Source organism: Gossypium arboreum, chromosome 8, assembly GCF_025698485.1.
Source record: "Gossypium arboreum isolate Shixiya-1 chromosome 8, ASM2569848v2, whole genome shotgun sequence".
Lineage (NCBI taxonomy): Eukaryota > Viridiplantae > Streptophyta > Magnoliopsida > Malvales > Malvaceae > Gossypium > Gossypium arboreum.
In genome coordinates, this window is record NC_069077.1 from 124,586,153 (window position 1) to 124,599,413 (window position 13,261).

Consider the following 13,261-nt stretch of genomic DNA (forward strand, 5'->3'; position numbering starts at 1 on the left):
GGAATTCAAATACTCATACACACCTAATCAATAATCATACACATCCATATTTCATCTCACATAATTCAAGTAAGGTCACTTCTTGAGGACTTACCTCGGATGTTGTCGAACGGCTTTTTCGGCTATTCGATCACCTTTTCCTTCCCTTGTCCAATTGTGGCCCTCTTGGCTCTTGAGCTAATTCAAACAAATTCAATTTATTAAAACCTCATTGTGCTTGCTTATGGCGAATATGACAAGGATTTTAGATGGTCATATGGCCACTCTTTAGCTTGAATACACAATGGTCATGCACATTTTATACTACATCAAGCAATTCAATACAATTTGTTTGAACATCAAGGAAATGCTAAGGCCTTCAATGGGCTACCCAAGGCGAATATTCATGTACATGTTGAGGTCAAAATTTGCACTTAATACCTCACAAAACAGCATGCAATCTACTAATTAATGCTTGCACATTGTGGCCCAAAACTTATAATATAGCATCAAGCACTTATATGTGTGCTAGGCGAATTGTGCTTGCAATTTCACAAGCATTCTTCCACATTTTCTTCTTTAAATCAATATATTCATCACTTAGTTCATAACCAAACAAAATGTGCAATCATATATATGCATATATGAGCATGGCGAATTTTCAAGGTGTCCATAGCCATCCAAAACACAAACTTTTAACTAACATGCAAGAAGCATGAATCATGCTCAAGAATGCATCATGGCCAAGTATGACAATCATGCTCCTTTTCAACTTTAATCATGATAAAACAAAGAAAAACTCAAAATCTTACTCATGAGTAGAAAATCCATCATTGCATGCATCATCATCAAGCTTCACACTTAGCATGCAATGGCTTTATCACTATAACAACTTTGGCCAAATACCATTTCCATGGCATACCAAAGATTTGAGCCATGGCTAACATGCACATCAAGTTAGCAACCAAAACATGCATGAAACTCCCAACACAACCCCATACATACCTTAATCTTGATGCAAATTTAGCCAAATCACCTTCTAGATCTCTTCTAAACAAAGGAAATGAAGCAAAATCCCTTCTTCCTCTTAGTATTTTCGGCCAAAAGATGAGAAAGGATGAACAAGTTTTTTGTTTTCTCCTCTTGGTTGCACGGCAATGGGGGAATGCTACTCTCTCACACATTTTTTTTCATTCTTTTCTCACCCATGCTTATTTGTTTATGATTTTCTCCCTAATGCCCAACAAAACATGTTTCATGACATGTTTAACCCATATTTCTTTGTCATGGCGGCCATTACTTGTAAAAGGGGAATTTGACATGCAAGTCCATTATTTTGCATGCATGCTTTAATTAGTCATCACATATTTCCCTATCGTACTTTCAAAGTTTACTACTAAGTCCTTTCTTATAAATTAGCACCTAATTAATAAAAATCGAGACACGAAATATTTACGCATACCAATTCCACATTCAATAAGTACGGAATATAACACTTAATTATTCTTGTGACTCGGTTTCGTGGTCCCGAAACCACTCTCTGACTAGGGTCACATTCGGGGTGTCACAATTTCATTTTTAGGTTTTATAATTAATATTAGATAATTTATGTTTTCAGCTATTTCTTTACGAGTAATTATGCTTCTTTATATTTCCTAAAGAGTTAGTGATTTTATCGCAGTTATAAAGAGCTCTAAAGCTCACAATTACTGAGGAATTTGCAACTCCATTGGAAAAGGTTCTCCATGACTGCCATGTCCTGCTCGACCACGACCATAGCTACAACCAGATTTAATATTCTTTTGGTGTAGGACTTATGGACTAAGGACCCTCTACCACCACCGGAGTATCCTCCTCCAATCTCACACTTCCCTTAGCCGACTACTCTCCATGAATCTAATTCAAGGATTCTATTTAATATTCAGGAAGTTTCACTTCTCTCCCTATCTTATAATCTTATATCTATATTTTTCAGTAAATCTATCTTTGTACATTAAGGACAATATACATCTTAAGTGTGGGGGGGGTTATTTATATCATTATCAAAAAAATCCCTGAATTTTGTTTGATTCTCACGTGACTCACTCATATCACTATTAGAATGAACTTTGATTAATTTATGATTCTTATTAATATGTCTTGAATTAAAACATAGGCATTTATGCATTGACTGTTTAAACTTTAAGGAATTAAGGAATCAAGCATGAAAAGTTGATTCTTGAGAATTAAAAATTTTTAGGTTGTTTCCCTAAGTTTAGGTATTATCTTGAGTTGAAATTCACAGGTTAAACATCAAAAAGCCATAATTTTTGTGAGATCTTGAGCCTTTAAAGCATATATTATTTCTTTCATGCTCACTTTTATTGTTGCTTTGAGTGCATCAATATCGAATTGTTATTCTAGAACTTGTTTGATTATACATGTTAAGACCACACCTTTGATTTGATATATTGAGATGATAAAGGCACCTAGGTTTAACCCACTCACTCCATTAAAGCCTACCTTCATAATTAACCCTTAGTGGACCCCCTTGAACCCATAACCCATTATTGTTGAAATCCCCTAAATTAATTTAATCCCTATTTTTGTCGAGATTTGATTTGAATAAATTACTTAGCTATGTTTTATTTTTTATATCTAGCCTATGTTATTTTATTTGTTTTTTAAAAAAAGTATGAAATTATGTAATGCTTAGATTAAAACAATGTTATTCATGAAGAAAAGCTCAATTAGGAATGTAAATTGTCAATTTAAGTATTTTTCTAGGTAGGTAATTTTTCAATTCAATCTCGATTCTAACCTTCTCTTTCAGCTTATGACTACACCCCCTAACCAAAGCCATGTTACAACCCTCTGAAGATCTTTTGATTGATGTATCATCTCAATATATAGTGGTGGAGATTTGATTTTCACGCAAGCCTATGGTAATAACATTTCATATCGACTGTTGAGTGCTAAATTTCTTATCCTTGAACACCTCGAGTGATTTGAGTGAATTTTAAGTAAGGATGTGAAACTTTGTGATATTTTGAATCAAAGGTGATTACTTAGATGAGGGGAGACACCTAGGTTTTCGTGATAAAATGCTCAACTTGTAATGTTTGAAACTTTGATGTTCTTCGAGTTGAATTTTCAATATATGATTACTTATGGATTATTTTGAGATACTATTGATGAGAATTATAAGTTGAGAAGAATTTATTTTGATTGTGAGTTGAGGATTTTGCTTGAGGACAAGCAAAAGCTTAAGTGTGGGGGTATTTGATAAACCGTAATTTATACATATTTTTATTCCATGCTTAGCATATTTTTGGATGAATTATCCTTAGATTTGGTGAATTCGATGTTCCTAATCCTTTAATTTCATATTTTATACTTAGGTGAGCATAGAAGAGTAAAAAGAGTGAGAAACGAGCTAAAAACGGAGAAAATGGGTCAACATGGGAAATTGACATGACCTGGACTTCCTCACACGGGTAGTTCACACGACCGTGTCCATTCAGCAGACTCGAACACGATTTGAAGCAATCGCACACGGGCGTGTCCCTGTCGAGCCTAAGTCTAGTCCTATTCAGAAAAGGCTACTCTTGAGGGTTTAGAAGCATTCTAAAGCCTATATAAACACCCCAGGAGGTACCAAAAAGACACACATGGAGTAGGAGGCAAGGAATTACTCGAAGAAAGCCGATTGATCAATTTCAGAAGCTAGATTATCCTTTAAGACTGAAGATCTCCCTTTAATTTCCTTCAAGAGTTTTTGGGTTTTCTTTATGTTTTGTTATCATTATTCTTCTAAGATGTTTTCTTTTACACTTATGAACTAAAACTCCTAAATACCTAAGGGGAATGAAACCTAAGACGGATCTTGTTATTCTTTTCTGAATTATATGATAAATATTTGACTTGTTTTTAATTATGAGTTCTTAATTCTTACTTTAATATTCCAGGATATTGATTCAAGTATTGATGTGCTTATTTAGAGGAGAAAAAGTCACTGTCTAATAGTAGATCTAGCATAATTAAGCGGAGTTGATTCTACTCCTAGACATAAGGTGACACAATTTTGCCAAATTATGGTGAAACCTTATAAAGGAATCCATAGATCAAGTTAATGCAACACTAGGGGTTTTAATTAGAAAGAGATTTCAATTAATTAACCTAGGGTTAGATGTTGTTAGTCTCGAGAGAGATAATAATATAACTTAGGGATTTCTATAGATCAAGTCAAATGAATAAATCGTCAAATTCAGAGTTAATAACAAGTGAAGTCTAGGTGGATTTTTCCCTTGGGTATTGTCCAAATCATTCAGTTTTCCCAAAAGTTATTTCCCCAATTTACTTTCTGTGCATTCTTAGTTTAGTAATTAGTTTAGATAAAACAAACCCCTTTATTTTTAGGCTAGATAATAAAAAGAAAGTTAATACTAGTACTTTTAGTTCCTTTGGGTTTGACATCCCGGTCTTGCCATAAGCTATACTACTATTCGATAAGGTGCGCTTGCTTTTGTCATGATAATAGTTAGTTTTCAAGAATGAACATTCATAAATTATAAGACTTATCGTAATTTGTTCATATTAATAGAATAATTATGTGAAAATTTCGTTAAGAAATGTTATCGATTGAGTACTCAATTTGACTAGAAGGGCTAAATTGCAATAGGTGCAAAATTTGAGTTTTATAGGCTAAAGGTAGTAAATTGTTATGAAATTCTAAATTAAAGGTCCTTAAATGGTAATTAGACCATTATACTTAGGATGAACAAAAATGGACATGGAGTAGGTAAAATTTCAAAGTTTAAGTGAGGGGTAAATAGGTAATTTGGTAAATAAAACCAAAATAACTAAATAAAAGATGTCATCTACTTCAATTTAGTCCCTTATAGCCACAATTTTGGGGGAAACCATAGCTAGGGTTTTGGCCAAGCTTTCAAGCTCAATTGTAAGCCCGTTCTTGTCTCGTTTTTAACAATTTTTATATTTTTGAGATCGTTGTAACTTGATTTAGCTATTTCAAGGGCTAATTTGAAAAAGGAGTAAAGTCTAAAATTTTACCCATGTTAAATCTATTTGTATTTTGATGTTTGACGGTAGAAAATGCATGTTCGTTGTTAGTTAAACAACATTTGTAAAGTGATTTTGATAAAAACGTTAAAGAAGGACTTATTTTTAAAAGTCTATAAAATGTGTAGAAAAGAGTGGATAAATGAAGAATGTGAGCTTTTATGAGTACAAATCATATTCGGCCAGGCTTGGGTTGCGATAAAATTGAATGAAATTTATTTTACAAGCCTAGGGACTAAATTGTAAAATGTTGAAAAGTTAGAGGCAAAAATGTAAATTTTACCATAATGTGTTTTTGGGCTGAATTGAATAATGTGATGATTAAATAAGTTAAATGTGGTATTATAGATTAAGAAAAATGAAGTTTGGGTCTAGATTGGGGGAAAAATAAAGTAATTGATGAATAGATCCCTTTGACCGTTTTTGTAACCGAGGTAAGTTTGTATGCTAAGTAAGCTTTACTTTAAATGTATTTTAAAAACTTTAATTTATGCATGAATTGTGTAATCGACCTTGCAGACACATTTGACAACAATTTGGCAAGCGAGAAATCCCAATCAAACCTTGGGGATAGATTAGGATATAAGTGACATGTCATTCGGGTTTTATGTTATATGATTGGGGTGCTGGTCCTGTACGTCCTACGGATAGCTGAATATACTAGCATATGTATGGTTACTTGACAGATTGTGTGAGCAGCACCATGTAGTTACGTTCAGCCTAGCATATGTACGGTTACTTGACAGCTTGTGTGAGCAGCACCATGTAGTTACGTCTTGACTGACAGCTTGTGTGAACATGCCCGTTGTTGGCTCAAGAGCGAGCATATATGTGATATGAGATAGAGGTAGTAATGGCTACATGTGGTACTTTGTGTGCAAGGTTTCCTGAGTATCCAAATTTATTATTCTGAGTGGTTCATTAGGTATTGATGCGTGATATTCGTAACAAGTTTTAAAGATTTATAAATGAATCATTCTTGAGACTAACTTATTATCACAATTAAGGCAAGTGTACCTATCGAACAGTAGTATAGTTCAGCAAGACGGGATTGTCAAACCCAAAAGAACTATGAGTACTAGTATATACTTCCTTTTTATTATCTAGCCTAAAAATTAAGAGGTTTGGTTATCTAAACTAATTACTAACTAAGAATGCACAGAAAGAAAACTTAGGAAAATACTTTCGGGAAAATTCGATTGATTGAGACAATACCTAAGGAAAAATCCACCTAGACTTCACTTGTTATTTGACTCTGAATCAGACGATTTATTCATTTGACTTGATCTGTAGAAATCCCTAAATTATATTATTATCCCTCTCGAGACTAATAACGTCTAACCCTAGGTTGAATAATTGAAATCTCTTTCTAATTAACACTCTAGAATTGCATTAACTCGATCTATGGATTCCCTTATTAGGTTTCACCCTAATCCGGCAAAATCTTGTCACCCTATCTCTAGGTGCGCAATCAACTCCGCTTAATTATGACAATTTTACTCTTAGACAGGGTCTATTCCTCCTCTGAATAAAAATGTTAACTTGAATCAATATCTTGGAATATTAAAACAAGAATTAAGAACACATAATTAAGAACAAGTCAAATATTTATTATACAATTCAGATAATAATAACAAGATCTGTCTTAGGTTTCATTCCCCTTAGGTATTTAGGGGGTTTAGTTCATACTTATGAAAGAAAACAACTCAAAAGCATAAAGATAACAAAACATAAGAAAACCCAAAACTCCTAAAGGAACTTGAAGGGAGATATTCAGTCTTGATGATGAATCCAGCTTCTGAGATGGATCAATCGACTTTCCTTGAGTAATTCCTTGCTTTCTACTCTGCATCCCCCTTCTAAGTGCCTCCTCAGGTTTTTAAATAGGCTTTAGAATGCCTAAGAGCCCTCAAAATTGGCCTTTTCTGAATAGGGTTATACTTGGGCTCGGTAGGGACACGCCCGTGTGACACGCCTGTGTACGATTACTACAGCCCATGGTCAAGGCTATTGAACAGGCATGGGCGTGTAGTATACATGTTTAAGTCATGCTTCAATCCTGCCAAAGGGACACGGCCGTGTGACACGCCCATACGAGAAAGTCCAGGCCGTGTTGATTTCCCACGTTGGTCCATTTTCTCTATTTTCGGCCCATTTCTCGCTCTTTTTACTCTCCTATGCTCTTCTAAGTATAAAACATGAAATTAAAGGATTAGGAGCATCGAATTCACCAAATCTAAAGAGCATCGAATTCACCAAATCTAAGGAGAAACCATTCATAAATAGGCTAAGCATGGGATAAAAATATGTATAAATTACAGTTTATCAGGTATGATAAGGATGAAAATGTGTATGAAATTATTTCAAGATGGTACAGCTATGTACTTAATGCTTATGGTTATTAATTCGTGATATGATGATTTTAAGGTAAGTTTGTGATGGTAGTGATTTTTGATCATGAGATTATGGAAAATTACATTGCCTTATGTTATATTACTTGCATGTTAATGTACGGTAAGTTTTGCTTATTTCTTTCATACGAGCTTACTAAGCTATATAGCTTATTCCGTTTTATTTCCATCTTTTATAGTGTTACCAATCTAGCTCAGGTTAGAGATCGTCGGAGTTCGTATCACACTATCAAACTGTTTTTTTGGGTACCGATGATTTAAACATTTTGAGAATATGGCATGTATAGGGACTTGGTCATTTTGTTTTCATTAAGAATTTGACCAAATGTATTAAGTTGTAATTGTCAAAGGCTTGATGTGGTGTTTGGCCATGTAACTTGGTTTATTTTGGTTGAATTGGTTGTAAGCTTATATATATTTAGATATGCATGCATGTACAATGGTCTCTTGTGTGATGTGGTTTATAATTGCTTGATAAATGGTTGAATGTGCTTAATGAGTTTGTTGTTGAATGATTAAGATTGGCTCGTTGGTATGCTAATAAAACTAAGTAATATTATGCATGTTATTGGTAGCCATATTGAAAATTATAGAATGTGAGTTGGTATGATTTAGTGTTGAAGATGTGCTGAGTGAGGATAATGAAATGACATGATTTGGCCTTATTTTGTGGATGTTTGGTTGCCTAAGTTTGGTTTCCTAAGCATCGAATTCACCAAATCGAAGGAGAAACCATTCATAAATAGGCTAAGCATGGGATAAAAATATATATAAATTACGGTTTATCAAATACCCCCACACTTAAGCCTTTGCTCGTCCTCAAACAAAAATCCTCAACTCATAATCAAAATAAATTCTTCTCAATTTATAATCCCTATCAATAATATCTCAAAATAATCCATAAGTACTCATACATTGAAAATTCAACTAAAAGTACATCAAAGTTTCAAACATTCCAAGTTGATCATTTTATCATGAAAACGTAGATGTCTCCCCTCATCTAAGTGATTACCTTTGGTCAAAATATCATAGAGTTTAACATCGTCACTAAAGATTCACTCAAGTCACTCAAGGTTTTTAAGGATATCAATAAAAGCACTCATTAGTCAATATGAAAAGTTATTACCATAGGCTTGCTTGAAAATCAAATTTCCACCACTATATATTGAGCTGATACATCAATCAAAAAGGTATTTTAGAGGGTTGTAACGTGGCTTTGGTTAGGGGTGTGGTCACAAGCTGAAAGAAGATGTTAGAATCGAGATTGAATTGAAAAATTACCTAGCTAGAAAAATAACTAGTCATCAGTTGACTACAAGTGAGCTTCTTCTCAGAATATGGAATTAACACTCAAGCTCAAAAACGACGAAGTACTAATAATATGTATTGAAGTAATTTTTTTTTATTTTAAGAACAAGTCAAATACATAGAAGAACAAAACATAGCTAAGTAATTAGTTCAAATCAAATCTCGACAAAAATAAGGATCAAATTAGGGGATTTCAACAATAATGGGTTATGGGTTAATATTAAGGGTAAATCAATAAATGGTTTGTTAGGCTCAAAGGGGTTCACTAAGGGTTAATTATGAAGGTAGGCTTTTATGGAGTGAGTGGGTTAAACCTAAGTGCCTTTATCATTTTGACATATCAAATCAAATGGTGTGGTCTTGACATGCATAATCAAGCAAGTTCTAGAATAACAAATCAAAACTGATGCACTCATAATGAAAGTGAGCATGAAAGGAATAAAATATGCTCTAAAGGCTCAAGATCTCACAAAAATTATGGATTTTTAATGTTTAAACTTGTGAATTTCAACTCAAGATAATACCTAAACTTAGGGAAACAACCTAAAAGTTTTTAATTATTCAAAAATCAACTTATCATGCTTGATTCCCTAATGTCTTAAAGTTTAAACAATCAATGCATAAATACCTATATTTTAATTCAAGACATATCAATAAAAATCATAAATTAATCAGAATTCATTCGAATAGTGGTATGAGTGATTCACGTGAGAAAATTTAAGGATTTCTAATGATGATATAAAAGACCCTCCCACACTTAAGATGTACATTGCCCTCAATGTACAAAGAAAGATATTGACAAAGATAGATTTATAATCATAAGATAGGGAGAGAAGTGAAATTTCCTGAATGATGAATGAACTCCTTGAATTGAAATGGAGAGTAATCGGCCAAAGCAATGATGAGAGTGGAGGAGGATACTCCAGTTGTGGTAGAGGTTCATTAATCCATAAATCCTGCGCCAAAAGAATATTATATCTGGTGGTAGCTATGGTCGTGGTCGAGCAGGACATGGCAGTCGTGGAGAACCTTTCCCGGTGGAGTTTTTAGTTCCTATGCGATGATGAGCTTTGGAGCTCTTTATAACTGTGATAAAATCGGGAACTTTTTAGGGAATATAAAGAAGCACAATTACTCGTAATGAAATAGCTGAAATTAAAAATTGTAAAAACTTAAGATAAAATAGTATTGACAGGAAATAAAAAGTAATTTCAAAATATAAAGATAAAGCTAAAATAAATAATAGGTGTTTATAGAGAAATTGGGGCACATGGCCGTGGGGCACGCCCGTGTGGCCTAATTTTTGCCCGTGTGTTTCGCGAATTTTGAATTTAGGCACGTCTGACATTTGGCCCACACCCGTGTTCTTTGGGAGTGTGAGTGCCCACGTCCGTGTTGCACGGTCGTGTCTTACTTCGTTCGCTTCTCCCACGCCCGTGTTCATTTTGACAGTGTCGACCACGAGTGGATGGCACGGGTGTGTCACATGCTCGTGTTACATTCTCAGTTTCAACCACGATTTTGAGGCACAGGCATGTCTCACGCCCGTGTTGTTCTGGCAGTTTCGCCCATGGCCATATCGCACGGTTGTGGCAACTTATCGCACCCCGTGTTGGGGAAAAATCTTGCCCTGTTTTCACACGGCCGAATGCACGCCCATGTGCCTGGCCGTGTGGTTTTTAGAAAGCCTGCGTTCCATGATTCGATTAATATATTAGATGTTAAACACTAAGATTTAAAGAAATTAACACTGTTAGTGCTCGAGTTGCCTCCCGAGAAGCGCTTATTTATAGTCTAAGCTCGACTTACCTCTTTTCTGCGTGGTCAAGGTGGAGCGAGGAGTTTACACTCCTCATCCCTGTTATAAACTTTATCAACATAAGGTTTAAGACGAGTATTGTTTACCTTAAAAGTATCGAATTTGGGATGAATTACCTCGACTGTACCATTGGGAAAATACTGAGTACTGTAAAAGGAATTTCTTCATTAGGTTCAAAAGTGGTAATACGAGGATCTGCTGCATCTAGTAGTACTTTGTCTCCAACCTTATGTTGATTTGGTGAGGTATTGAGCTCGTCCTGGCTAGGTTTTAGTTTATTAGGTGTTCTCAGTTTCTGTGTCCACCATTCATCTAGCTCTTCGATTTGTAGCCTTCGTTCTTCATAGATAGGTCATTTGTTGTTGTTTGAACACGGCTAATATGCGTTCTTCGTAAATGTTTTCTGCACAGAAGGTTTCACCACATGATCAGTACGAGTAGAATGATTTATACAACCACCTTCAATTTTTGATGTGTTATTTGAATTACGAGCTTGAAGGGTGACTGTTTCGTCTCCCACACGAAGTGTGAGTTCACCTGTGCCAACATCAATAATGGTTCTAGCAGTCACTAAAAAGGGTCATCCTAAAATTAAAGGTGCATTACTATCCTCTTCCATGTCTAGAACAACAAAGTCTAATGTGTATATAAATTTATCGATCTTAACAAGAACATCTTCAATGATACCCCTAGGAAATCTAATGGTTTTATCAGCCAATTGAATGCTCATTCTAGTTTGTTTGGGTTTCCTAAGACCTAGCTATTTAAACATTTTATAAGGCATAACATTAATGCTTGCCCCTAAGTCAGCCAATGCATTATGGACATCTAAACTACCAATTAAACAAGGAATCGTAAAACTCCCTGGATCTTTCAATTTGTCGGGTAGCTTATTCTGTAATATGACTGCGCAAACTGTATTCAATTCCACATGCGGTGCCTCATCCAACTTTCGTTTATTTGTTAAAAGCTCCTTTAAGAATTTGACCGTATTCGGCATCTGCAAAAGAGCTTCAATAAATGGTAAATTAATATGTAAATTTTTTAATAATTTAAGGAATTTACCGAATTGTTCTTCTGTGCAGTCTTTCCTTGTTGCGTTTAGGTGTGGCACACGAGGTTTGTATTCTTTACTTACCAGTTTCTGGTCATTGTGGTCCACCTCACCCTTACCTTTACTTACCACAGTTTCTTGCTTCAGTTCTAGTTCAGGTGCAACTAACCCTTCTGCATCTTGAATGGTAATTGCATTGATTTGTTCCCTTAGGTTAGATTCAGTGTTACTAGGCAAACTACCTTGTGGTCGTTCAGAAATCAGTTTGGCGAGTTGGCCTATCTGAGTTTCGAGCCCTTGGATTGATGCTTGTTGATTTTTGAGTGCCGTCTCGGCATTCTAAAAATGAGTTTCTAACACCGAGATGAATTTGGTTAGCATCTCCTCAAGGTTCGGCTTTTTCTCCTGCTGGTACGGTGGCTGCTGAAAGCCTGGAGGGGGTGGTGGTATCTGATTTCCTTAGCCTCCCCATGAAAAATTTGGGTGGTTCCTTCAACCTACATTGTAAGTATTGCTATAAGGATTGTTTTGAGATCGAGGATTGTTACCCATGTAATTTAACTGCTCGTTCTCCATGTTGTGGCCATAAGGTGGGTATTCTAAACTGCTTGATCCACCTCCACTTGCTTCGCACTTCATTACTGGGTAAACCTGTGAAGAACTAAGAAAACCATCAATTTTCTCATTCAAGAGTTCTACCTAATTAGAGAGCATGGTGATCGAATCGACGTTATAAACGCCAGCTGTTTTCGTTGGCTTTGTCCTCATGACTTGTCACTGATAGTTATTCAGTGATATCTCCTTTATAAATTCATAGGCATCTTCAGGTGTCTTATTATTGATGGTTTCACCAGAAGATGCGTCAACCATTTGTCAAGTCGAAGGATTCAGGCCATTATGAAAGGTTTAAATTAGTAGCTAGAGTGGTAACCCATGGTGAGGGCATCTTCTCAAAAGGTCATTGTATCTCTCCCATGCATCGTAGAGTGTTTTTAAATCCATTTGCACAAAAGAAGAGATATCATTACGTGATTTGGCTGTTTTAGCTGGCGGAAAACATTTTAATAAAAACTTTTGGTCATTTGTCCTAAGTTAGTGATCGACACTCGTGGTAACGAGTTCAACCATTGTTTAGCCTTATTCCTTAATGAAAAGGGAAACAACCAAAGGCGAATAGCGTCATCAGAAACGCCATTAATTTTAAATGTATCGCAAAATTCTAGAAAATTTGCAAAGTGAGCATTGGGATCCTCATCTACAAGCCATCAAACTGAACAAACTGTTGTATCATTTGAATTGTGTTAAAATTCAGTTCAAAATTATTTGCAGCAATAGCAGGTCTAACTATACTTGACTCAGTTTCTATTAAATTAGGTTTAGCATAATCATACATAGTGCGTAGAGCAGAATTCTGATTTACTGGATCAACAGCAATCGCAGGAGGTAGCAGATTTTCTTGGTTTTCAGCCATCTCCTCTGTTGTGGTTGAAGTATCGTCCTCTTGCTCATCCTTTGTGTATCTTAGGCTTCGCCTTATTTCTCGTCTGTTTCTGCGAACTGTGTGGTCGATCTCACCGTCAAAAAGTAGTGGTCCTGACGGGTTTCTTCTGGTCATAAACTAGAAAAACC

The 13,261-nt window shown here is 35.3% G+C and overlaps 1 non-coding gene across 1 annotated transcript; it reads left to right on the plus strand.

The window, feature by feature from the left end:
• The first annotated feature begins 12,560 nt into the window (after positions 1–12,560).
• Positions 12,561–12,666, plus strand: LOC128280242 (small nucleolar RNA R71). Its single transcript, XR_008270422.1, has one exon. It is a non-coding gene; the product is annotated as a small nucleolar RNA R71 (small nucleolar RNA).
• The last annotated feature ends 595 nt before the right edge of the window (positions 12,667–13,261 follow it).